Source organism: Dermacentor variabilis, chromosome 10 (assembly GCF_050947875.1).
Source record: "Dermacentor variabilis isolate Ectoservices chromosome 10, ASM5094787v1, whole genome shotgun sequence".
In the NCBI taxonomy this organism is placed as follows: domain Eukaryota; kingdom Metazoa; phylum Arthropoda; class Arachnida; order Ixodida; family Ixodidae; genus Dermacentor; species Dermacentor variabilis.
Genome location: NC_134577.1, coordinates 114,457,152 through 114,480,937, shown reverse-complemented (window position 1 = coordinate 114,480,937; position 23,786 = coordinate 114,457,152). Strand labels below are relative to the sequence as shown.

Here is a 23,786-nt window from a genome sequence, read left to right as displayed (position 1 = left end):
TCAATGACAACGCATCAATAAAGTGGCACCTTGTGGGCTGCAACGCGCGCAAAATGTGGCGCTCGCCCTCTTGTTTTTGTGAGCACTAGAACGCACGCATGCAGCGAACAACCACAAACGGAGTGATCAACGTACACGACGCGTGCGTGTATTGTTCACGGAAAGACTGCCGCGTACGTGCTGTATGCTGTAGCAATACATTCGGCGACTGTACAACATAGCAGCACGATACAGGTGCAGTCGTTAACAGCACATTCTCGCCATCGGCCATACCATGCTGAATACGCCAGTTCTCGTCCGATCCCCGAAGCTAAGCAGCATTGGGCTCGGTCAGTACTTGGGAGGGAGACCACCTGGGAACACCGAGTGCTGATGGCACCGTTCTTTTTGCTTTTTTATTGCGTGCTTCTGTGACGTCTTGTTTTTTTTTTCATTTGCACAACGTGTGGGTGGTTGCATTTACTGTAACTTACGTTCAACTGGAGCCTTCTGGTTGAGCCAAAGCCGAAGTGTACCACCAACAATATTCAGGCCACTACACGATATTGTACACGGAATGATGACGGTGGTAAGCGGTATACGTAATGATGCAAAATTTAGTCGCACAAACTTCTAACCGCTTACTTATCACACCCGCATACAGCTCAATGACAACGCATCAATAAAGTGGCACCTTGTGGGCTGCAGCGCGCGCAAATTGTGGCGCTCGCCCTCTTGTTTTTGTGAGCACTAGCACGCACGCATGCAGCGAACAACCACAAACGGAGTGATCAACGTACACGACGGGTGCGTGTATTGTTCACGGAAAGACTGCCGCGTACGTGCTGTATGCTGTAGCAATACATTCGGCGACTGCACAACATAGCAGCACGATACAGGTGCAGTCGTAAACAGCACATTCTCGCCATCGGCCATACCATGCTGAATACGCCGGTTCTCGTCCGATCCCCGAAGCTAAGCAGCATTGGGCTCGGTCAGTACTTGGGAGGGAGACCACCTGGGAACACCGAGTGCTGATGGCACCGTTCTTTTTTCTTTTTTATTGCGTGCTTCTGTGACGTCTTGTTTTTTTTTCATTTGCACAACGTGTGGGTGGTTGCATTTACTGTAACTTACGTTCAACTGGAGCCTGCTAGTAGAGCCAACGCCGAAGTGTAACACCAACAATATTGAGGCCACTACACGATATTGTACGCGGAATGATGACGGTGGTAAACGGTATACGTAATGATGCAAAATTTAGTCGCACAAGCTTCTAACCGCTTACTTATCATACCCGCATACAGCTCAATGACAACGCATCAATAAAGTGGCACCTTGTGGGCTGCAACGCGCGCAAAATGTGGCGCTCGCCCTCTTGTTTTTGTGAGCACTAGCACGCACGCATGTAGCGAACAACGACAAACGGAGTGATCAACGTACACGACGGGTGCGTGTATTGTTCACGGAAAGACTGCCGCGTACGTGCTGTATGCTGTAGCAATACATTCGGCGACTGCACAACATAGCAGCACGATACAGGTGCAGTCGTAAACAGCACATTCTCGCCATCGGCCATACCATGCTGAATACGCCGGTTCTCGTCCGATCCCCGAAGCTAAGCAGCATTGGGCTCGGTCAGTACTTGGGAGGGAGACCACCTGGGAACACCGAGTGCTGATGGCACCGTTCTTTTTGCTTTTTTATTGCGTGCTTCTGTGACGTCTTGTTTTTTTTTTTTATTTGCACAACGTGTGGGTGGTTGCATTTGCTGTAACTTACGTTCAACTGGAGCCTGCTGGTAGAGCCAACGCCGAAGTGTAACACCAACAATATTCAGGCCACTACACGATATTCTACGCGGAATGATGACGGTGGTAAGCGGTATACGTAATGATGCAAAATTTAGTCGCACAAGCTTCTAACCGCTTACTTATCACACCCGCATACAGCTCAATGACAACGCATCAATAAAGTGGCACCTTGTGGGCTGCAGCGCGCGGAAAATGTGGCGCTCGCCCTCTTGTTTTTGTGAGCACTAGCACGCACGCATGCAGCGAACAACCACAAAAGGAGTGATCAACGTACACGATGCGTGCGTGTATTGTTCACGGAAAGACTGCCGCGTACGTGCTGTATGCTGTAGCAATACATTCGGCGACTGCACAACATAGCAGCACGATACAGGTGCAGTCGTAAACAGCACATTCTCGCCATCGGCCATACCATGCTGAATACGCCGGTTCTCGTCCGATCCCCGAAGCTAAGCAGTATTGGGTTCGGTCAGTACTTGGGAGGGAGACCACCTGGGAACACCGAGTGATGACGGCACCGTTCTTTTTGCTTTTTTATTGCGTGCTTCTGTGACGTCTTTTTTTTCATTTGCACAACGTGTGGGTGGTTGCTTTTACTGTAACTTACGTTCAACTGGAGCCTGCTGGTCGAGCCAACGCCGAAGTGTAACACCAACAATATTCAGGCCACTACACGATATTGTACGCGGAATGATGACGGTGGTAAGCGGTATACGTAATGATGCAAAATTTAGTCGCACAAACTTCTAACCGCTTACTTATCACACCCGCATACAGCTCAATGACAACGCATCAATAAAGTGGCACCTTGTGGGCTGCAACGCGCGCAAAATGTGGCGCTCGCCCTCTTGTTTTTGTGAGCACTAGCACGCACGCATGCAGCGAACAACCACAAACGGAGTAATCAACGTACACGACGCGTGCGTGTATTGTTCACGGAAAGACTGCCGCGTACGTGCCGTATGCTGTAGCAATACATTCGGCGACTGCACAACATAGCAGCACGATACAGGTGCAGTCGTAAACAGCACATTCTCGCCATGGGCCATACCATGCTGAATACGCCGGTTCTCGTCCGATACCCGAAGCTAAGCAGCATTGGGCTCGGTCAGTACTTGGGAGGGAGACCACCTGGGAACACCGAGTGCTGATGGCACCGTTCTTTTTGCTTTTTTATTGCGTGCTTCTGTGACGTCTTGTTTTTTTTTTCATTTGCACAACGTGTGGGTGGTTGCATTTACTGTAACTTACGTTCAACTGGAGCCTTCTCGTAGAGCCAAAGCCGAAGTGTAACACCAACAATATTCAGGCCACTACACAATATTGTACACGGAATGATGACGGTGGTAAGCGGTATACGTAATGATGCAAAATTTAGTCGCACAAGCTTCTAACCGCTTACTTATCACACCCGCATACAGCTCAATGACAACGCATCAATAAAGTGGCACCTTGTAGGCTGCAACGCGCGCAAATTGTGGCGCTCGCCCTCTTGTTTTTGTGAGCACTAGCACGCACGCATGCAGCGAACAACCACAAACGGAGTGATCAACGTACACGACGGGTGCGTGTATTGTTCACGGAAAGACTGCCGCGTACGTGCTGTATGCTGTAGCAATACATTCGGCGACTGCACAACATAGCAGCACGATACAGGTGCAGTCGTAAACGGCACATTCTCGCCATCGGCCATACCATGCGGAATACGCCGGTTCTCGTCCGATCCCCGAAGCTAAGCAGCATTGGGCTCGGTCAGTACTTGGGAGGGAGACCACCTGGGAACACCGAGTGCTGATGGCACCGTTCTTTTTTCTTTTTTATTGCGTGCTTCTGTGACGTCTTGTTTTTTTTTTCATTTGCACAACGTGTGGGTGGTTGCATTTACTGTAACTTACGTTCAACTGGAGCCTGCTGGTAGAGCCAACGCCGAAGTGTAACACCAACAATATTCAGGCCACTACACGATATTGTACGCGGAATGATGACAGTGGTAAACGGTATACGTAATGATGCAAAATTTAGTCGCACAAGCTTCTAACCGCTTACTTATCATACCCGCATACAGCTCAATGACAACGCATCAATAAAGTGGCACCTTGTGGGCTGCAACGCGCGCAAAATGTGGCGCTCGCCCTCTTGTTTTTGTGAGCACTAGCACGCACGCATGCAGCGAACAACGACAAACGGAGTGATCAACGTACACGACGCGTGCGTGTATTGTTCACGGAAAGACTGCCGCGTACGTGCTGTATGCTGTAGCAATACATTCGGCGACTGCACAACATAGCAGCACGATACAGGTGCAGTCGTAAACGGCACATTCTCGCCATCGGCCATACCATGCTGAATACGCCGGTTCTCGTCCGATCGCCGAAGCTAAGCAGCATCGGGCTCGGTCAGTACTTGGGAGGGAGACCACCTGGGAACACCGAGTGTGATGGCACCGTTCTTTTTGCTTTTTTATTGCGTGCTTCGGTGACGTCTTGTTTTTTTTTTCATTTGCACAACGTGTGGGTGGTTGCATTTACTGTAACTTACGTTCAACTGGAGCCTGCTGGTAGAGCCACCGCCGAAGTGTAACACCAACAATATTCAGGCCACTACAGGATATTGTACGCGGAATGATGACGGTGGTAAGCGGTATACGTAATCCTGCAAAATTTAGTCGCACAAGCTTCTAACCGCTTACTTATCACACCCGCATACAGCTCAATGACAACGCATCAATAAAGTGGCACCTTGTGGGCTGCAACGCGCGCAAAATGTGGCGCTCGCCCTCTTGTTTTTGTGAGCACTAGCACGCACGCATGCAGCGAACAACCACAAACGGAGTGATCAACGTACACGACGCGTGCGTGTATTGTTCACGGAAAGACTGCCGCGTACGTGCTGTATGCTGTAGCAATACATTCGGCGACTGCACAACATAGCAGCACGATACAGGTGCAGTCGTAAACAGCACATTCTCGCCATGGGCCATACCATGCTGAATACGCCGGTTCTCGTCCGATACCCGAAGCTAAGCAGCATTGGGCTCGGTCAGTACTTGGGAGGGAGACCACCTGGAAACACCGAGTGCTGATGGCACCGTTCTTTTTGCTTTTTTATTGCGTGCTTCTGTGACGTCTTGTTTTGTTTTTTTCATTTGCACAACGTGTGGGTGGTTGCATTTACTGTAACTTACGTTCAACTGGAGCCTGCTGGTAGAGCCAACGCCGAAGTGTAACACCAACAATATTCAGGCCACTACACGATATTGTACGCGGAATGATGACGGTAGTAAGCGGTATACGTAATGATGCAAAATTTAGTCGCACAAGCTTCTAACCGCTTACTTATCACACCCGCATACAGCTCAATGACAACGCATCAATAAAGTGGCACCTTGTGGGCTGCAACGCGCGCAAAATGTGGCGCTCGCCCTCTTGTTTTTGTGAGCTCTAGCACGCACGCATGCAGCGAACAACCACAAACGGAGTGATCAACGTACACGACGCGTGCGTGTATTGTTCACGGAAAGACTGCCGCGTACGTGCTGTATGCTGTAGCAATACATTCGGCGACTGCACAACATAGCAGCACGATACAGGTGCAGTCCTAAACAGCACATTCTCGCCATCGGCCATACCATGCTGAATACGCCGGTTCTCGTCCGATCGCCGAAGCTAAGCAGCATCGGGCTCGGTCAGTACTTGGGAGGGAGACCACCTGGGAACACCGAGTGCTGATGGCACCGTTCTTTTTGCTTTTTTATTGCGTGCTTCTGTGACGTCTTGTTTTTTTTTCATTTGCACAACGTGTGGGTGGTTGCATTTACTGTAACTTACGTTCAACTGGAGCCTGCTGGTAGAGCCAACGCCGAAGTGTAACACCAACAATATTCAGGCCACTACAGGATATTGTACGCGGAATGATGACGGTGCTAAGCGGTATACGTAATCCTGCAAAATTTAGTCGCACAAGCTTCTAACCGCTTACTTATCACACCCGCATACAGCTCAATGACAACGCATCAATAAAGTGGCACCTTGTGGGCTGCAACGCGCGCAAAATGTGGCGCTCGCCCTCTTGTTTTTGTGAGCACTAGCACGCACGCATGCAGCGAACAACCACAAACGGAGTGATCAACGTACACGACGCGTGCGTGTATTGTTCACGGAAAGACTGCCGCGTACGTGCTGTATGCTGTAGCAATACATTCGGCGACTGCACAACATAGCAGCACGATACAGCTGCAGTCGTAAACAGCACATTCTCGCCATCGGCCATACCATGCTGAATACGCCGGTTCTCGTCCGATCCCCGAAGCTAAGCAGCATTGGGCTCGGTCAGTACTTGGGAGGGATACCACCTGGGAACACCGAGTGCTGATGCCACCGTTCTTTTTGCTTTTTTATTGCGTGCTTCTGTGACGTCTTGTTTTTTTTTTCATTTGCACAACGTGTGGGTGTTTGCATTTACTGTAACTTAGGTTCAACTGGAGACTGCTGGTAGAGCCAACGCCGAAGTGTAACACCAACAATATTCAGGCCACTGCACGATATTGTGCGCGGAATGATGACGGTGGTAAGCGGTATACGTAATGATGCAAAATTTAGTCGCACAATCTTCTAACCGCTTACTTATCACAAACGCATACAGCTCAATGACAACGCATCAATAAAGTGGCACCTTGTGGGCTGCAACGCGCGCAAAATGTGGCGCTCGCCCTCTTGTTTTTGTGAGCACTAGCATGCACGCATGCAGCGAACAACCACAAACGGAGTGATCAACGTACACGACGCGTGCGTGTATTGTTCACGGAAAGACTGCCGCGTACGTGCTGTATGCTGTAGCAATACATTCGGTGACTGCACAACACAGCAGCACGATACAGGTGCAGTCGTAAACAGCACATTCTCGCCATCGGCCATACCATGCTGAATACGCCGGTTCTCGTCCGATCCCCGAAGCTATTCAGCATTGGGCTCGGTCAGTACTTGGGAGGGGGACCACCTGGGAACACCGAGTGCTGATGGCACCGTTCTTTTTGCTTTTTTATTGCGTGTTTCTGTGACGTCTTGTTTTTTTTTTTTCATTTGCACAACGTGTGGGTGGTTGCATTTACTGTAACTTACGTTCAACTGGAGCCTGCTGGTAGAGCCAACGCCGAAGTATAACACCAACAATATTCCGGCCAACACACGATATTGTACGCGGAATGATGTCGGTGGTAAGCGGTATACGTAATGATGCAAAATTTAGTCGCACAAGCTTCTAACCGCTTACTTATCACACCCGCATACAGTTCAATGACAACGCATCAATAAAGTGGCACGTTGCGGGCTGCAACGCGCGCAAAATGTGGCGCTCGCCCTCTTGTTTTTGTGAGCAATAGCACGCACGCATGCAGCGAACAACCACAAACGGAGTGATCAACGTACACGACGCGTGCGTGTATTGTTCACGGAAAGACTGCCGCGTACGTGCTGTATGCTGTAGCAATACATTCGGCGACTGCACGACATAGCAGCACGATACAGGTGCAGTCGTAAACAACACATTCTCGCCATCGGCCATACCATGCTGAATACGCCGGTTCTCGTCCGGTCCCCGAAGCTAAGCAGCATTGGGCTCGGTCAGTACTTGGGAGGGAGACCACCTGGGAACACCGAGTGCTGATGGCACCGTTCTTTTTGCTTTTTTATTGCGTGCTTCTGTGACGTCTTGTTTTTTTTTCATTTGCACAACGTGTGGGTGGTTGCATTTACTGTAACTTACGTTCAACTGGAGCCTGCTGGTAGAGCCAACGCCGAAGTGTAACACCAACAATATTCAGGCCACTACAGGATATTGTACGCGGAATGATGACGGTGGTAAGCGGTATACGTAATCCTGCAAAATTTAGTCGCACAAGCTTCTAACCGCTTACTTATCACACCCGCATACAGCTCAATGACAACGCATCAATAAAGTGGCACCTTGTGGGCTGCAACGCGCGCAAAATGTGGCGCTCGCCCTCTTGTTTTTGTGAGCACTAGCACGCACGCATGCAGCGAACAACCACAAACGGAGTGATCAACGTACACGACGCGTGCGTGTATTGTTCACGGAAAGACTGCCGCGTACGTGCTGTATGCTGTAGCAATACATTCGGCGACTGCACAACATAGCAGCACGATACAGGTGCAGTCGTAAACAGCACATTCTCGCCATCGGCCATACCATGCTGAATACGCCGGTTCTCGTCCGATCCCCGAAGCTAAGCAGCATTGGGCTCGGTCAGTACTTGGGAGGGATACCACCTGGGAACACCGAGTGCTGATGCCACCGTTCTTTTTGCTTTTTTATTGCGTGCTTCTGTGACGTCTTGTTTTTTTTTTCATTTGCACAACGTGTGGGTGGTTGCATTTACTGTAACTTACGTTCAACTGGAGCCTGCTGGTAGAGCCAACGCCGAAGTGTAACACCAACAATATTCAGGCCACTACACGATATTGTACGCGGAATGATGACGGTGGTAAGTGGTATACGTAATGATGCAAAATTTAGTCGCACAAGCTTCTAACCGCTTACTTATCACACCCGCATACAGCTCAATGACAACGCATCAATAAAGTGGCACCTTGTGGGCTGCAACGCGCGCAAAATGTGGCGCTCGCCCTCTTGTTTTTATGAGCACTAGCACGCACGCATGCAGGGAACAACCACAAACGGAGTGATCAACGTACACGACGCGTGCGTGTATTGTTCCCGGAAAGACTGCCGCGTACGTGCTGTATGCTGTAGCAATACATTCGGCGACTGCACAATATAGCAGCACGATACAGGTGCAGTCGTAAACAGCACATTCTCGCCATCGGCCATACCTTGCTGAATACGCCGGTTCTCGTCCGATCCCCGAAGCTAAGCAGCATTGGGCTCGGTCAGTACTTGGGAGGGAGACCACCTGGGAACAGCGAGTGCTGATGGCACCGTTCTTTTTGCTTTTTTATTGCGTGCTTCTGTGACTTGCATTTGCTTCTTGCTTCTTGCATTTACTGTAACTTACGTTCAACTGGAGCCTTCTGGTAGAGCCAAAGCCGAAGTGTAACACCAACAATATTCAGGCCACTACACGATATTGTACACGGAATGATGACGGTGGTAAGCGGTATACGTAATGATGCAAAATTTAGTCGCACAAGCATCTAACCGCTTACTTATCACACCCGCATACAGCTCAATGACAACGCATCAATAAAGTGGCACCTTGTGGGCTGCAACGCGCGCAAATTGTGGCGCTCGCCCTCTTGTTTTTGTGAGCACTAGCACGCACGCATGCAGCGAACAACCACAAACGGAGTGATCAACGTACACGACGGGTGCGTGTATTGTTCACGGAAAGACTGCCGCGTACGTGCTGTATGCTGTAGCAATACATTCGGCGACTGCACAACATAGCAGCACGATACAGGTGCAGTCGTAAACAGCACATTCTCGCCATTGGCCATACCATGCTGAATACGCCGGTTCTCGTCCGATCCCCGAAGCTAAGCAGCATTGGGCTCGGTCAGTACTTGGGAGGGAGACCACCTGGGAACACCGAGTGCTGATGGCACCGTTCTTTTTTCTTTTTTATTGCGTGCTTCTGTGACGTCTTGTTTTATTTTTCATTTGCACAACGTGTGGGTGGTTGCATTTACTGTAACTTACGTTCAACTGGAGCCTGCTGGTAGAGCCAACGCCGAAGTGTAACACCAACAATATTCAGGCCAATACACGATATTGTACGCGGAATGATGACGGTGGTAAACGGTATACGTAATGATGCAAAATTTAGTCGCACAAGCTTCTAACCGCTTACTTATCATACCCGCATACAGCTCAATGACAACGCATCAATAAAGTGGCACCTTGTGGGCTGCAACGCGCGCAAAATGTGGCGCTCGCCCTCTTGTTTTTGTGAGCACTAGCACGCACGCATGCAGCGAACAACGACAAACGGAGTGATCAACGTACACGACGGGTGCGTGTATTGTTCACGGAAAGACTGCCGCGTACGTGCTGTATGCTGTAGCAATACATTCGGCGACTGCACAACATAGCAGCACGATACAGGTGCAGTCGTAAACAGCACATTCTCGCCATCGGCCATACCATGCTGAATACGCCGGTTCTCGTCCGATCCCCGAAGCTAAGCAGCATTGGGCTAGGTCAGTACTTGGGAGGGAGACCACCTGGGAACACCGAGTGCTGATGGCACCATTCTTTTTGCTTTTTTATTGCGTGCTTCTGTGACGTCTTGTTTTTTTTTTCATTTGCACAACGTGTGGGTGGTTGCATTTGCTGTAACTTACGTTCAACTGGAGCCTGCTGGTAGAGCCAACGCCGAAGTGTAACACCAACAATATTCAGGCCACTACACGATATTCTACGCGGAATGATGACGGTGGTAAGCGGTATACGTAATGATGCAAAATTTAGTCGCACAAGCTTCTAACCGCTTACTTATCACACCCGCATACAGCTCAATGACAACGCATCAATAAAGTGGCACCTTGTGGGCTGCAACGCGCGCAAAATGTGGCGCTCGCCCTCTTGTTTTTGTGAGCACTAGAACGCACGCATGCAGCGAACAACCACAAACGGAGTGATCAACGTACACGACGCGTGCGTGTATTGTTCACGGAAAGACTGCCGCGTACGTGCTGTATGCTGTAGCAATACATTCGGCGACTGTACAACATAGCAGCACGATACAGGTGCAGTCGTTAACAGCACATTCTCGCCATCGGCCATACCATGCTGAATACGCCAGTTCTCGTCCGATCCCCGAAGCTAAGCAGCATTGGGCTCGGTCAGTACTTGGGAGGGAGACCACCTGGGAACACCGAGTGCTGATGGCACCGTTCTTTTTGCTTTTTTATTGCGTGCTTCTGTGACGTCTTGTTTTTTTTTTCATTTGCACAACGTGTGGGTGGTTGCATTTACTGTAACTTACGTTCAACTGGAGCCTTCTGGTTGAGCCAAAGCCGAAGTGTACCACCAACAATATTCAGGCCACTACACGATATTGTACACGGAATGATGACGGTGGTAAGCGGTATACGTAATGATGCAAAATTTAGTCGCACAAACTTCTAACCGCTTACTTATCACACCCGCATACAGCTCAATGACAACGCATCAATAAAGTGGCACCTTGTGGGCTGCAGCGCGCGCAAATTGTGGCGCTCGCCCTCTTGTTTTTGTGAGCACTAGCACGCACGCATGCAGCGAACAACCACAAACGGAGTGATCAACGTACACGACGGGTGCGTGTATTGTTCACGGAAAGACTGCCGCGTACGTGCTGTATGCTGTAGCAATACATTCGGCGACTGCACAACATAGCAGCACGATACAGGTGCAGTCGTAAACAGCACATTCTCGCCATCGGCCATACCATGCTGAATACGCCGGTTCTCGTCCGATCCCCGAAGCTAAGCAGCATTGGGCTCGGTCAGTACTTGGGAGGGAGACCACCTGGGAACACCGAGTGCTGATGGCACCGTTCTTTTTTCTTTTTTATTGCGTGCTTCTGTGACGTCTTGTTTTTTTTTCATTTGCACAACGTGTGGGTGGTTGCATTTACTGTAACTTACGTTCAACTGGAGCCTGCTAGTAGAGCCAACGCCGAAGTGTAACACCAACAATATTGAGGCCACTACACGATATTGTACGCGGAATGATGACGGTGGTAAACGGTATACGTAATGATGCAAAATTTAGTCGCACAAGCTTCTAACCGCTTACTTATCATACCCGCATACAGCTCAATGACAACGCATCAATAAAGTGGCACCTTGTGGGCTGCAACGCGCGCAAAATGTGGCGCTCGCCCTCTTGTTTTTGTGAGCACTAGCACGCACGCATGTAGCGAACAACGACAAACGGAGTGATCAACGTACACGACGGGTGCGTGTATTGTTCACGGAAAGACTGCCGCGTACGTGCTGTATGCTGTAGCAATACATTCGGCGACTGCACAACATAGCAGCACGATACAGGTGCAGTCGTAAACAGCACATTCTCGCCATCGGCCATACCATGCTGAATACGCCGGTTCTCGTCCGATCCCCGAAGCTAAGCAGCATTGGGCTCGGTCAGTACTTGGGAGGGAGACCACCTGGGAACACCGAGTGCTGATGGCACCGTTCTTTTTGCTTTTTTATTGCGTGCTTCTGTGACGTCTTGTTTTTTTTTTCATTTGCACAACGTGTGGGTGGTTGCATTTGCTGTAACTTACGTTCAACTGGAGCCTGCTGGTAGAGCCAACGCCGAAGTGTAACACCAACAATATTCAGGCCACTACACGATATTCTACGCGGAATGATGACGGTGGTAAGCGGTATACGTAATGATGCAAAATTTAGTCGCACAAGCTTCTAACCGCTTACTTATCACACCCGCATACAGCTCAATGACAACGCATCAATAAAGTGGCACCTTGTGGGCTGCAGCGCGCGGAAAATGTGGCGCTCGCCCTCTTGTTTTTGTGAGCACTAGCACGCACGCATGCAGCGAACAACCACAAAAGGAGTGATCAACGTACACGATGCGTGCGTGTATTGTTCACGGAAAGACTGCCGCGTACGTGCTGTATGCTGTAGCAATACATTCGGCGACTGCACAACATAGCAGCACGATACAGGTGCAGTCGTAAACAGCACATTCTCGCCATCGGCCATACCATGCTGAATACGCCGGTTCTCGTCCGATCCCCGAAGCTAAGCAGTATTGGGTTCGGTCAGTACTTGGGAGGGAGACCACCTGGGAACACCGAGTGATGACGGCACCGTTCTTTTTGCTTTTTTATTGCGTGCTTCTGTGACGTCTTTTTTTTCATTTGCACAACGTGTGGGTGGTTGCTTTTACTGTAACTTACGTTCAACTGGAGCCTGCTGGTCGAGCCAACGCCGAAGTGTAACACCAACAATATTCAGGCCACTACACGATATTGTACGCGGAATGATGACGGTGGTAAGCGGTATACGTAATGATGCAAAATTTAGTCGCACAAACTTCTAACCGCTTACTTATCACACCCGCATACAGCTCAATGACAACGCATCAATAAAGTGGCACCTTGTGGGCTGCAACGCGCGCAAAATGTGGCGCTCGCCCTCTTGTTTTTGTGAGCACTAGCACGCACGCATGCAGCGAACAACCACAAACGGAGTAATCAACGTACACGACGCGTGCGTGTATTGTTCACGGAAAGACTGCCGCGTACGTGCCGTATGCTGTAGCAATACATTCGGCGACTGCACAACATAGCAGCACGATACAGGTGCAGTCGTAAACAGCACATTCTCGCCATGGGCCATACCATGCTGAATACGCCGGTTCTCGTCCGATACCCGAAGCTAAGCAGCATTGGGCTCGGTCAGTACTTGGGAGGGAGACCACCTGGGAACACCGAGTGCTGATGGCACCGTTCTTTTTGCTTTTTTATTGCGTGCTTCTGTGACGTCTTGTTTTTTTTTTTCATTTGCACAACGTGTGGGTGGTTGCATTTACTGTAACTTACGTTCAACTGGAGCCTTCTCGTAGAGCCAAAGCCGAAGTGTAACACCAACAATATTCAGGCCACTACACAATATTGTACACGGAATGATGACGGTGGTAAGCGGTATACGTAATGATGCAAAATTTAGTCGCACAAGCTTCTAACCGCTTACTTATCACACCCGCATACAGCTCAATGACAACGCATCAATAAAGTGGCACCTTGTAGGCTGCAACGCGCGCAAATTGTGGCGCTCGCCCTCTTGTTTTTGTGAGCACTGGCACGCACGCATGCAGCGAACAACCACAAACGGAGTGATCAACGTACACGACGGGTGCGTGTATTGTTCACGGAAAGACTGCCGCGTACGTGCTGTATGCTGTAGCAATACATTCGGCGACTGCACAACATAGCAGCACGATACAGGTGCAGTCGTAAACGGCACATTCTCGCCATCGGCCATACCATGCGGAATACGCCGGTTCTCGTCCGATCCCCGAAGCTAAGCAGCATTGGGCTCGGTCAGTACTTGGGAGGGAGACCACCTGGGAACACCGAGTGCTGATGGCACCGTTCTTTTTTCTTTTTTATTGCGTGCTTCTGTGACGTCTTGTTTTTTTTTTTCATTTGCACAACGTGTGGGTGGTTGCATTTACTGTAACTTACGTTCAACTGGAGCCTGCTGGTAGAGCCAACGCCGAAGTGTAACACCAACAATATTCAGGCCACTACACGATATTGTACGCGGAATGATGACAGTGGTAAACGGTATACGTAATGATGCAAAATTTAGTCGCACAAGCTTCTAACCGCTTACTTATCATACCCGCATACAGCTCAATGACAACGCATCAATAAAGTGGCACCTTGTGGGCTGCAACGCGCGCAAAATGTGGCGCTCGCCCTCTTGTTTTTGTGAGCACTAGCACGCACGCATGCAGCGAACAACGACAAACGGAGTGATCAACGTACACGACGGGTGCGTGTATTGTTCACGGAAAGACTGCCGCGTACGTGCTGTATGCTGTAGCAATACATTCGGCGACTGCACAACATAGCAGCACGATACAGGTGCAGTCGTAAACAGCACATTCTCGCCATCGGCCATACCATGCTGAATACGCCGGTTCTCGTCGGATCCCCGAAGCTAAGCAGCATTGGGCTCGGTCAGTACTTGGGAGGGAGACCACCTGGGAACACCGAGTGCTGATGACACCGTTCTTTTTGCTTTTTTATTGCGTGCTTCTGTGACGTCTTTTTTTTCATTTGCACATCGTGTGGGTGGTTGCTTTTACTGTAACTTACGTTCAACTGGAGCCTGCTGGTCGAGCCAACGCCGAAGTGTAACACCAACAATATTCAGGCCACTACACGATATTGTACGCGGAATGATGACGGTGGTAAGCGGTATACGTAATGATGCAAAATTTAGTCGCACAAGCTTCTAACCGCTTACTTATCACACCCGCATACAGCTCAATGACAACGCATCAATAAAGTGGCACCTTGTGGGCTGCAACGCGCGCAAATTGTGGCGCTCGCCCTCTTGTTTTTGTGAGCACTAGCACGCACGCATGCAGCGAACAACCACAAACGGAGTGATCAACGTACACGACACGTGCGTGTATTGTTCACGGAAAGACTGCCGCGTACTTGCTGTATGCTGTAGCAATACATTTGGCGATGCACAACATAGCAGCACGATACAGGTGCAGTCGTTAACAGCACATTCTCGCCATCGGCCATACCATGCTGAATACGCCGGTTCTCGTCCGATCCCCGAAGCTAAGCAGCATTGGGCTCGGTCAGTACTTGGGAGGGAGGCCACCTGGGAACACCGAGTGCTGATGGCACCGTTCTTTTTGCTTTTTTATTGCGTGCTTCTGTGACGTCTTGTTTTTTTTTTCATTTGCACAACGTGTGGGTGGTTGCATTTACTGTAACTTACGTTCAACTGGAGCCTGCTGGTAGAGCCAACGCCGAAGTGTAACACCAACAATATTCAGACCACTACATGATATTGTACGCGGAATGATGACGGTGGTAAGCGGTATACGTAATGATGCAAAATTTAGTCGCACAAGCTTCTAACCGCTTACTTATCACACCCGCATACAGCTCAATGACAACGCATCAATAAAGTGGCACCTTGTGGGCTGCAACGCGCACAAATTGTGGCGCTCGCCCTCTTGTTTTTGTGAGCACTAGCACGCACGCATGCAGCGAGCAACCACAAACGGAGTGATCAACGTACACGACGGGTGCGTGTATTGTTCACGGAAAGACTGCCGCGTACGTGCTGTATGCTGTAGCAATACATTCGGCGACTGCACAACATAGCAGCACGATACAGGTGCAGTCGTAAACGGCACATTCTCGCCATCGGCCATACCATGCGGAATACGCCGGTTCTCGTCCGATCCCCGAAGCTAAGCAGCATTGGGCTCGGTCAGTACTTGGGAGGGAGACCACCTGGGAACACCGAGTGCTGATGGCACCGTTCTTTTTTCTTTTTTATTGCGTGCTTCTGTGACGTCTTGTTTTTTTTTTCATTTGCACAACGTGTGGGTGGTTGCATTTACTGTAACTTACGTTCAACTGGAGCCTGCTGGTAGAGCCAACGCCGAAGTGTAACACCAACAATATTCAGGCCACTACACGATATTGTACGCGGAATGATGACAGTGGTAAACGGTATACGTAATGATGCAAAATTTAGTCGCACAAGCTTCTAACCGCTTACTTATCATACCCGCATACAGCTCAATGACAACGCATCAATAAAGTGGCACCTTGTGGGCTGCAACGCGCGCAAAATGTGGCGCTCGCCCTCTTGTTTTTGTGAGCACTAGCACGCACGCATGCAGCGAACAACGACAAACGGAGTGATCAACGTACACGACGGGTGCGTGTATTGTTCACGGAAAGACTGCCGCGTACGTGCTGTATGCTGTAGCAATACATTCGGCGACTGCACAACATAGCAGCACGATACAGGTGCAGTCGTAAACAGCACATTCTCGCCATCGGCCATACCATGCTGAATACGCCGGTTCTCGTCGGATCCCCGAAGCTAAGCAGCATTGGGCTCGGTCAGTACTTGGGAGGGAGACCACCTGGGAACACCGAGTGCTGATGACACCGTTCTTTTTGCTTTTTTATTGCGTGCTTCTGTGACGTCTTTTTTTTCATTTGCACATCGTGTGGGTGGTTGCTTTTACTGTAACTTACGTTCAACTGGAGCCTGCTGGTCGAGCCAACGCCGAAGTGTAACACCAACAATATTCAGGCCACTACACGATATTGTACGCGGAATGATGACGGTGGTAAGCGGTATACGTAATGATGCAAAATTTAGTCGCACAAGCTTCTAACCGCTTACTTATCACACCCGCATACAGCTCAATGACAACGCATCAATAAAGTGGCACCTTGTGGGCTGCAACGCGCGCAAATTGTGGCGCTCGCCCTCTTGTTTTTGTGAGCACTAGCACGCACGCATGCAGCGAACAACCACAAACGGAGTGATCAACGTACACGACACGTGCGTGTATTGTTCACGGAAAGACTGCCGCGTACGTGCTGTATGCTGTAGCAATACATTTGGCGATGCACAACATAGCAGCACGATACAGGTGCAGTCGTTAACAGCACATTCTCGCCATCGGCCATACCATGCTGAATACGCCGGTTCTCGTCCGATCCCCGAAGCTAAGCAGCATTGGGCTCGGTCAGTACTTGGGAGGGAGGCCACCTGGGAACACCGAGTGCTGATGGCACCGTTCTTTTTGCTTTTTTATTGCGTGCTTCTGTGACGTCTTGTTTTTTTTTTCATTTGCACAACGTGTGGGTGGTTGCATTTACTGTAACTTACGTTCAACTGGAGCCTGCTGGTAGAGCCAACGCCGAAGTGTAACACCAACAATATTCAGACCACTACATGATATTGTACGCGGAATGATGACGGTGGTAAGCGGTATACGTAATGATGCAAAATTTAGTCGCACAAGCTTCTAACCGCTTACTTATCACACCCGCATACAGCTCAATGACAACGCATCAATAAAGTGGCACCTTGTGGGCTGCAACGCGCGCAAATTGTGGCGCTCGCCCTCTTGTTTTTGTGAGCACTAGCACGCACGCATGCAGCGAGCAACCACAAACGGAGTGATCATCGTACACGACGGGTGCGTGCATTGTTCACGGAAAGACTGCCGCGTACGTGCTGTATGCTGTAGCAATACATTCGGCGACTGCACAACATAGCAGCACGATACAGGTGCAGTCGTAAACAGCACATTCTCGCCATCGGCCATACCATGCTGAATACGCCGGTTCTCGTCCGATCCCCGAAGCTAAGCAGCATTGGGCTCGGTCAGTACTTGGGAGGGAGACCACCTGGGAACACCGAGTGCTGATGGCACCGTTCTTTTTGCTTTTTTATTGCGTGCTTCTGTGACGTCTTGTTTTTTTTTCATTAGCACAACGTGTGGGTGGTTGCATTTACTGTAACTTACGTTCAACTGGAGCCTGCTGGTAGAGCCAACGCCGAAGTGTAACACCAACAATATTCAGACCACTACACGATATTGTACGCGGAATGATGACGGTGGTAAGCGGTATACGTAATGATGCAAAATTTAGTCGCACAAGCTTCTAACCGCTTACTTATCACACCCGCATACAGCTCAATGACAACGCATCAATAAAGTGGCACCTTGTGGGCTGCAACGCGCGCAAAATGTGGCGCTCGCCCTCTTGTTTTTGTGAGCACTAGCACGCACGCATGCAGCGAACAACCACAAACGGAGTGATCAACGTACACGATGCGTGCGTGTATTGTTCACGGAAAGACTGCCGCGTACGTGCTGTAAGCTGTAGCAATTCATTCAGCGACTGCACAACATAGCAGCACGATACAGGTGCAGTCGTAAACAGCACATTCTCGCCATCGGCCACACCATGCTGAATACGCCGGTTCTCGTCCGATCCCCGAAGCTAAGCAGCATTGGGCTCGGTCAGTACTTAGGAGGGAGACAACCTGGGAACACCGAGTGCCGATGGCACCGTTCTTTTTGCTTTTTTAGTGTCTGCTTCTGTGACGTCTTGTTTTTTTTTTCATTTGCACAACGTGTGGGTGGTTGCATTTACTGTAACTTACGTTCAACTGGAGCCTGCTGGTAGAGCCAACGCCGAAGTGTAAAACCAACAATATTCAGGCCACTACACGATATTGTACGCGGAATGATGACGGTAGTAAACGGTATACGTAATGATGCAAAATTTAGTCGCACCTTCTTCTAACCGCTTACTATCCTCAACGCCGCGACCATAAAAACAGCGTCCACCGTGGAGGCGGAAGAGACTGCCATTGCTTTGGCCATCATGAATCCCTCCGTGCAAACAATCATAAGCGACTCCAAAAGGGCAATAGTCAACTTTTCGAGAGGCAGCATAGGCGTATGTGCAGCGCGAGTCCTACGGGACTTTAATAATGACAACACTGTTGAACTCGTATGGGTCCCTGCCCATTCGGGGAATCAAGGGAATGAGGAGGCGCACTGGGTAGCCCGAGGTCTAATCAACCGGGAGATGTGCCCCTCAGACTCGGATCCCATGGATGAGGCACCGACGACATACCAGGAAATAACAAACTATTACAAGCAAAAAAGGCGAATTTACCCGCCTCCAAACGCAAGCCTCACGCGAGCGCAAGCCTCGATCCTGCGTCGAATCCAAACTAAATCGTTCCCCAACCCACATTGGCTATCCATAATTACCAACGGGCAATGGAACCCAATATGTCAAAATTGCACAAATCAAACATTGGCTACCCAAAATCACATTCTTTGGGGGTGCGAGGGCTTACCCCCTCCCAGGTCGCTCCTGCCAGCTCCCTCACAACAGACGTGGGAGGAGCTGCTCAGAACGCCGGATGAAAAACGACAAAAAGCCCTCGTTGCCTGGGCCGAAAGGGTCGCTCCTCGTGAGGGGCCATCCTAGGACTCGGGCCTGCCAGATAACTGAGCAGAATCTCAATAAAGTTGTTACCACCACCACCTATCACACCCGCATACAGCTCAATGACAACGCATCAATAAAGTGGCACCTTGTGGGATGTAACGCGCGCAAAATGTGGCGCTCGCCCTCTTGTTTTTGTGAGCACTAGCACGCACGCATGCAGCGAACAACCACAAACGGAGTGATCAACGTACACGACGCGTGCGTGTATTGTTCACGGAAAGACTGCCGCGTACGTGCTGTATGCTGTAGCAATACATTCGGCGACTGCACAACGTAGCAGCACGATACAGGTGCAGTCGTAAACAGCACATTCTCGCCATCGGCCATACCATGCTGAATACGCCGGTTCTCGTCCGATCCTCGAAGCTAAGCAGCATTGGGCTCGGTCAGTACTTGGGAGGGAGACCACCTGGGAACACCGAGGGCTGATGGCACCGTTCTTTTTGCTTTTTTATAGCGTGCTTCTGTGACGTCTTGTTTTTTTTTCATTTGCACAACGTGTGGGTGGTTGCATTTACTGTAACTTACGTTCAACTGGAGCCTGCTGGTAGAGCCAACGCCGAAGTGTAACACCAACAATATTCAGGCCACTACACGATATTGTACGCGGAACGATGACGGTGGTAAGCGGTATACGTAATGATGCAAAATTTAGTCGCACAAGCTTCTAACCGCTTACTTATCACACCCGCATACAGCTCAATGACAACGCATCAATAATGTGGCACCTTGTGGGCTGCAACGCGCGCAAAATGTGGCGCTCGCCCTCTTGTTTTTGTGAGCACTAGCACGCGCGCATGCAGCGAACAACCACAAACGGAGTGATCAACGTACACGACGCGTGCGTGTATTGTTCACGCAAAGACTGCGGCGTACGTGCTGTATGCTGTAGCAATACATTCGGCGACTGCACAACATAGCAGCACGATACAGGTGCAGTCGTAAGCAGCACATTCTCGCCATCGGCCATACCATGCTGAATACGCCGGTTCTCGTCCGATCCCCGAAGCTAAGCAGCATTGGGCTCGGTCAGTACTTGGGAGGGAGACCACCTGGGAACACCGAGTGCTGATGGCACCGTTCTTTTTGCTTTTTTATTGCGTGCTTCTGTGACGTCTTGTTTTTTTTTTTCATTTGCACAACGTGTGGGTGGTTGCATTTGCTGTAACTTACGTTCAACTGGAGCCTGCTGGTAGAGCCAACGCCGAAGTGTAACACCAACAATATTCAGGCCACTACACGATATTGTACGCGGAATGATGACGGTAGTAAACGGTATACGTAATGATGCAATATTTAGTCGCACAAGCTTCTAACCGCTTACTTATCACACCCGCATACAGCTCAATGACAACGCATCAATAAAGTGGCACCTTGTGGGATGTAACGCGCGCAAAATGTGGCGCTCGCCCTCTTGTTTTTGTGAGCACTAGCACGCACGCATGCAGCGAACAACCACAAACGGAGTGATCAACGTACACGACGCGTGCGTGTATTGTTCACGGAAAGACTGCCGCGTACGTGCTGTATGCTGTAGCAATACATTCGGCGACTGCACAACATAGCAGCACGATACAGGTGCAGTCGTAAACAGCACATTCTCGCCATCGGCCATACCATGCCGAATACGCCGGTTCTCGTCCGATCCTCGAAGCTAAGCAGCATTGGGCTCGGTCAGTACTTGGGAGGGAGACCACCTGGGAACACCGAGGGCTGATGGCACCGTTCTTTTTGCTTTTTTATTGCGTGCTTCTGTGACCTCTTGTTTTTTTTTCATTTGCACAACGTGTGGGTGGTTGCATTTACTGTAACTTACGTTCAACTGGAGCCTGCTGGTAGAGCCAACGCCGAAGTGTAACACCAACAATATTCAGGCCACTACACGATATTGTACGCGGAACGATGACGGTGGTAAGCGGTATACGTAATGATGCAAAATTTAGTCGCACAAGCTTCTAACCGCTTACTTATCACACCCGCATACAGCTCAATGACAACGCATCAATAATGTGGCACCTTGTGGGCTGCAACGCGCGCAAAATGTGGCGCTCGCCCTCTTGTTTTTGTGAGCACTAGCACGCACGCATGCAGCGAACAACCACAAACGGAGTGATCAACGTACACGACGCGTGCGTGTATTGTTCACGCAAAGACTGCCGCGTACGTGCTGTATGCTGTAGCAATACATTCGGCGACTGCACAACATAGCAGCACGATACAGGTGCAGTCGTAAGCAGCACATTCTCGCCATCGGCCATACCATGCTGAATACGCCGGTTCTCGTCCGATCCCCGAAGCTAAGCAGCATTGGGCTCGGTCAGTACTTGGGAGGGAGACCACCTGGGAACACCGAGTGCTGATGGCACCGTTCTTTTTGCTTTTTTATTGCGTGCTTCTGTGACGTCTTGTTTTTTTTTTTTCATTTGCACAACGTGTGGGTGGTTGCATTTGCTGTAACTTACGTTCAAGTGGAGCCTGCTGGTAGAGCCAACGCCGAAGTGTAACACCAACAATATTCAGGCCACTACACGATATTGTACGCGGAATGATGACGGTGGTAAGCGGTATACGTAATGATGCAAAATTTAGTCGCACAAGCTTCTAACCGCTTACTTATCACACCCGCATACAGCTCAATGACAACGCATCAATAAAGTGGCACCTTGTGGGCTGCAACGCGCGCAAAATGTGGCGCTCGCCCTCTTGTTTTTGTGAGCACTAGCACGCACGCATGCAGCGAACAACCACAAACGGAGTGATCAACGTACACGACGCGTGCGTGTATTGTTCACGGAAAGACTGCCGCGTACGTGCTGTATGCTGTAGCAATACATTCGGCGACTGCACAACATAGCAGCACGATACAGGTGCAGTCGTAAACAGCACATTCTCGCCATCGGCCATACCATGCCGAATGCGCCGGTTCTCGTCCGATCCCCGAAGCTAAGCAGCATCGGGCTCGGTCAGTACTTGGGAGGGAGACCACCTGGGAACACCGAGTGCTGATGGCACCGTTCTTTTTGCTTTTTTATTGCGTGCTTCTGTGACGTCTTTTTTTTTTTCATTTGCACAACGTGTGGGTGGTTGCTTTTACTGTAACTTACGTTCAACTGGAGCCTGCTGGTAGAGCCAACGCCGAAGTGTAACACCAACAATATTCAGGCCACTACACGATATTGTACGCGCAATGATGACGGTGGTAAGCGGTATACGTAATGATGCAAAATTTAGTCGCACAAGCTTCTAACCGCTTACTTATCACACCCGCATACAGCTCAATGACAACGCATCAATAAAGTGGCACCTTGTGGGATGTAACGCGCGCAAAATGTGGCGCTCGCCCTCTTGTTTTTGTGAGCACTAGCACGCACGCATGCAGCGAACAACCACAAACGGAGTGATCAACGTACACGACGTGTGCGTGTATTGTTCACGGAAAGACTGCCGCGTACGTGCTGTATGCTGTAGCAATACATTCGGCGACTGCACAACATAGCAGCACGATACAGGTGCAGTCGTAAACAGCACATTCTCGCCATCGGCCATACCATGCTGAATACGCCGGTTCTCGTCCGATCCTCGAAGCTAAGCAGCATTGGGCTCGGTCAGTACTTGGGAGGGAGACCACCTGGGAACACCGAGGGCTGATGGCACCGTTCTTTTTGCTTTTTTATTGCGTGCTTCTGTGACGTCTTGTTTTTTTTTCATTTGCACAACGTGTGGGTGGTTGCATTTACTGTAACTTACGTTCAACTAGAGCCTGCTGGTAGAGCCAACGCCGAAGTGTAACACCAACAATATTCAGGCCACTACACGATATTGTACGCGGAACGATGACGGTGGTAAGCGGTATACGTAATGATGCAAAATTTAGTCGCACAAGCTTCTAACCGCTTACTTATCACACCCGCATACAGCTCAATGACAACGCATCAATAATGTGGCACCTTGTGGGCTGCAACGCGCGCAAAATGTGGCGCTCGCCCTCTTGTTTTTGTGAGCACTAGCACGCACGCATGCAGCGAACAACCACAAACGGAGTGATCAACGTACACGACGCGTGCGTGTATTGTTCACGGAAAGACTGCCGCGTACATGCTGTATGCTGTAGCAATACATTCGGCGACTGCACAACATAGCAGCACGATACAGGTGCAGTCGTAAACAGCACATTCTCGCCATCGGCCATACCATGCCGAATGCGCCGGTTCTCGTCCGATCCCCGAAGCTAAGCAGCATCGGGCTCGGTCAGTACTTGGGAGGGAGACCACCTGGGAACACCGAGTGCTGATGGCACCGTTCTTTTTGCTTTTTTATTGCGTGCTTCTGTGACGTCTTTTTTTTTTCATTTGCACAACGTGTGGGTGGTTGCTTTTACTGTAACTTACGTTCAACTGGAGCCTGCTGGTAGAGCCAACGCCGAAGTGTAACACCAACAATATTCAGGCCACTACACG

General features: G+C 50.0%; 17 non-coding genes and 19 pseudogenes across 17 annotated transcripts; all 36 read left to right on the top strand.

Moving 5' to 3' along the window:
• Nucleotides 1-259: 259 nt before the first annotated feature.
• On the top strand, nt 260-378 carry LOC142561167 (5S ribosomal RNA). Its single transcript, XR_012823694.1, has one exon. It is a non-coding gene; the product is annotated as a 5S ribosomal RNA (ribosomal RNA).
• A 525-nt stretch (nt 379-903) lies between these two features.
• Nucleotides 904-1,022, top strand: LOC142562664 (5S ribosomal RNA). The gene has a single exon (XR_012823983.1). It is a non-coding gene; the product is annotated as a 5S ribosomal RNA (ribosomal RNA).
• A 524-nt stretch (nt 1,023-1,546) lies between these two features.
• Nucleotides 1,547-1,665, top strand: LOC142562663 (5S ribosomal RNA). The gene has a single exon (XR_012823982.1). It is a non-coding gene; the product is annotated as a 5S ribosomal RNA (ribosomal RNA).
• Nucleotides 1,666-2,191: 526 nt separating this feature from the next.
• On the top strand, nt 2,192-2,310 carry LOC142562376 (5S ribosomal RNA; annotated as a pseudogene).
• A 520-nt stretch (nt 2,311-2,830) lies between these two features.
• LOC142561899 (5S ribosomal RNA) lies at nt 2,831-2,949 on the top strand (annotated as a pseudogene).
• A 525-nt stretch (nt 2,950-3,474) lies between these two features.
• On the top strand, nt 3,475-3,593 carry LOC142561319 (5S ribosomal RNA; annotated as a pseudogene).
• A 525-nt stretch (nt 3,594-4,118) lies between these two features.
• LOC142561928 (5S ribosomal RNA) lies at nt 4,119-4,236 on the top strand (annotated as a pseudogene).
• A 525-nt stretch (nt 4,237-4,761) lies between these two features.
• Nucleotides 4,762-4,880, top strand: LOC142562324 (5S ribosomal RNA; annotated as a pseudogene).
• Nucleotides 4,881-5,407: 527 nt separating this feature from the next.
• Nucleotides 5,408-5,526, top strand: LOC142562689 (5S ribosomal RNA). Its single transcript, XR_012824007.1, has one exon. It is a non-coding gene; the product is annotated as a 5S ribosomal RNA (ribosomal RNA).
• A 524-nt stretch (nt 5,527-6,050) lies between these two features.
• On the top strand, nt 6,051-6,169 carry LOC142561753 (5S ribosomal RNA; annotated as a pseudogene).
• A 525-nt stretch (nt 6,170-6,694) lies between these two features.
• Nucleotides 6,695-6,813, top strand: LOC142562011 (5S ribosomal RNA; annotated as a pseudogene).
• A 527-nt stretch (nt 6,814-7,340) lies between these two features.
• LOC142561091 (5S ribosomal RNA) lies at nt 7,341-7,459 on the top strand. The gene has a single exon (XR_012823620.1). It is a non-coding gene; the product is annotated as a 5S ribosomal RNA (ribosomal RNA).
• Nucleotides 7,460-7,983: 524 nt separating this feature from the next.
• On the top strand, nt 7,984-8,102 carry LOC142561752 (5S ribosomal RNA; annotated as a pseudogene).
• A 525-nt stretch (nt 8,103-8,627) lies between these two features.
• LOC142561429 (5S ribosomal RNA) lies at nt 8,628-8,746 on the top strand (annotated as a pseudogene).
• Nucleotides 8,747-9,253: 507 nt separating this feature from the next.
• LOC142562899 (5S ribosomal RNA) lies at nt 9,254-9,372 on the top strand. Its single transcript, XR_012824210.1, has one exon. It is a non-coding gene; the product is annotated as a 5S ribosomal RNA (ribosomal RNA).
• Nucleotides 9,373-9,897: 525 nt separating this feature from the next.
• Nucleotides 9,898-10,016, top strand: LOC142562666 (5S ribosomal RNA). Its single transcript, XR_012823985.1, has one exon. It is a non-coding gene; the product is annotated as a 5S ribosomal RNA (ribosomal RNA).
• Nucleotides 10,017-10,541: 525 nt separating this feature from the next.
• LOC142561166 (5S ribosomal RNA) lies at nt 10,542-10,660 on the top strand. The gene has a single exon (XR_012823693.1). It is a non-coding gene; the product is annotated as a 5S ribosomal RNA (ribosomal RNA).
• A 525-nt stretch (nt 10,661-11,185) lies between these two features.
• On the top strand, nt 11,186-11,304 carry LOC142562662 (5S ribosomal RNA). Its single transcript, XR_012823981.1, has one exon. It is a non-coding gene; the product is annotated as a 5S ribosomal RNA (ribosomal RNA).
• A 524-nt stretch (nt 11,305-11,828) lies between these two features.
• Nucleotides 11,829-11,947, top strand: LOC142562661 (5S ribosomal RNA). Its single transcript, XR_012823980.1, has one exon. It is a non-coding gene; the product is annotated as a 5S ribosomal RNA (ribosomal RNA).
• A 525-nt stretch (nt 11,948-12,472) lies between these two features.
• On the top strand, nt 12,473-12,591 carry LOC142562375 (5S ribosomal RNA; annotated as a pseudogene).
• Nucleotides 12,592-13,111: 520 nt separating this feature from the next.
• Nucleotides 13,112-13,230, top strand: LOC142561898 (5S ribosomal RNA; annotated as a pseudogene).
• Nucleotides 13,231-13,756: 526 nt separating this feature from the next.
• On the top strand, nt 13,757-13,875 carry LOC142561318 (5S ribosomal RNA; annotated as a pseudogene).
• A 526-nt stretch (nt 13,876-14,401) lies between these two features.
• On the top strand, nt 14,402-14,520 carry LOC142561576 (5S ribosomal RNA; annotated as a pseudogene).
• A 519-nt stretch (nt 14,521-15,039) lies between these two features.
• LOC142561074 (5S ribosomal RNA) lies at nt 15,040-15,158 on the top strand. The gene has a single exon (XR_012823604.1). It is a non-coding gene; the product is annotated as a 5S ribosomal RNA (ribosomal RNA).
• Nucleotides 15,159-15,683: 525 nt separating this feature from the next.
• LOC142561316 (5S ribosomal RNA) lies at nt 15,684-15,802 on the top strand (annotated as a pseudogene).
• Nucleotides 15,803-16,327: 525 nt separating this feature from the next.
• Nucleotides 16,328-16,446, top strand: LOC142561575 (5S ribosomal RNA; annotated as a pseudogene).
• Nucleotides 16,447-16,965: 519 nt separating this feature from the next.
• On the top strand, nt 16,966-17,084 carry LOC142561073 (5S ribosomal RNA). Its single transcript, XR_012823603.1, has one exon. It is a non-coding gene; the product is annotated as a 5S ribosomal RNA (ribosomal RNA).
• A 525-nt stretch (nt 17,085-17,609) lies between these two features.
• LOC142562660 (5S ribosomal RNA) lies at nt 17,610-17,728 on the top strand. Its single transcript, XR_012823979.1, has one exon. It is a non-coding gene; the product is annotated as a 5S ribosomal RNA (ribosomal RNA).
• Nucleotides 17,729-18,252: 524 nt separating this feature from the next.
• Nucleotides 18,253-18,371, top strand: LOC142562146 (5S ribosomal RNA; annotated as a pseudogene).
• Nucleotides 18,372-19,644: 1,273 nt separating this feature from the next.
• On the top strand, nt 19,645-19,763 carry LOC142561750 (5S ribosomal RNA; annotated as a pseudogene).
• Nucleotides 19,764-20,287: 524 nt separating this feature from the next.
• Nucleotides 20,288-20,406, top strand: LOC142562659 (5S ribosomal RNA). The gene has a single exon (XR_012823978.1). It is a non-coding gene; the product is annotated as a 5S ribosomal RNA (ribosomal RNA).
• Nucleotides 20,407-20,932: 526 nt separating this feature from the next.
• Nucleotides 20,933-21,051, top strand: LOC142562154 (5S ribosomal RNA; annotated as a pseudogene).
• A 524-nt stretch (nt 21,052-21,575) lies between these two features.
• Nucleotides 21,576-21,694, top strand: LOC142562658 (5S ribosomal RNA). The gene has a single exon (XR_012823977.1). It is a non-coding gene; the product is annotated as a 5S ribosomal RNA (ribosomal RNA).
• A 527-nt stretch (nt 21,695-22,221) lies between these two features.
• LOC142561253 (5S ribosomal RNA) lies at nt 22,222-22,340 on the top strand. The gene has a single exon (XR_012823776.1). It is a non-coding gene; the product is annotated as a 5S ribosomal RNA (ribosomal RNA).
• Nucleotides 22,341-22,863: 523 nt separating this feature from the next.
• Nucleotides 22,864-22,982, top strand: LOC142561749 (5S ribosomal RNA; annotated as a pseudogene).
• A 524-nt stretch (nt 22,983-23,506) lies between these two features.
• Nucleotides 23,507-23,625, top strand: LOC142561252 (5S ribosomal RNA). The gene has a single exon (XR_012823775.1). It is a non-coding gene; the product is annotated as a 5S ribosomal RNA (ribosomal RNA).
• The last annotated feature ends 161 nt before the right edge of the window (nt 23,626-23,786 follow it).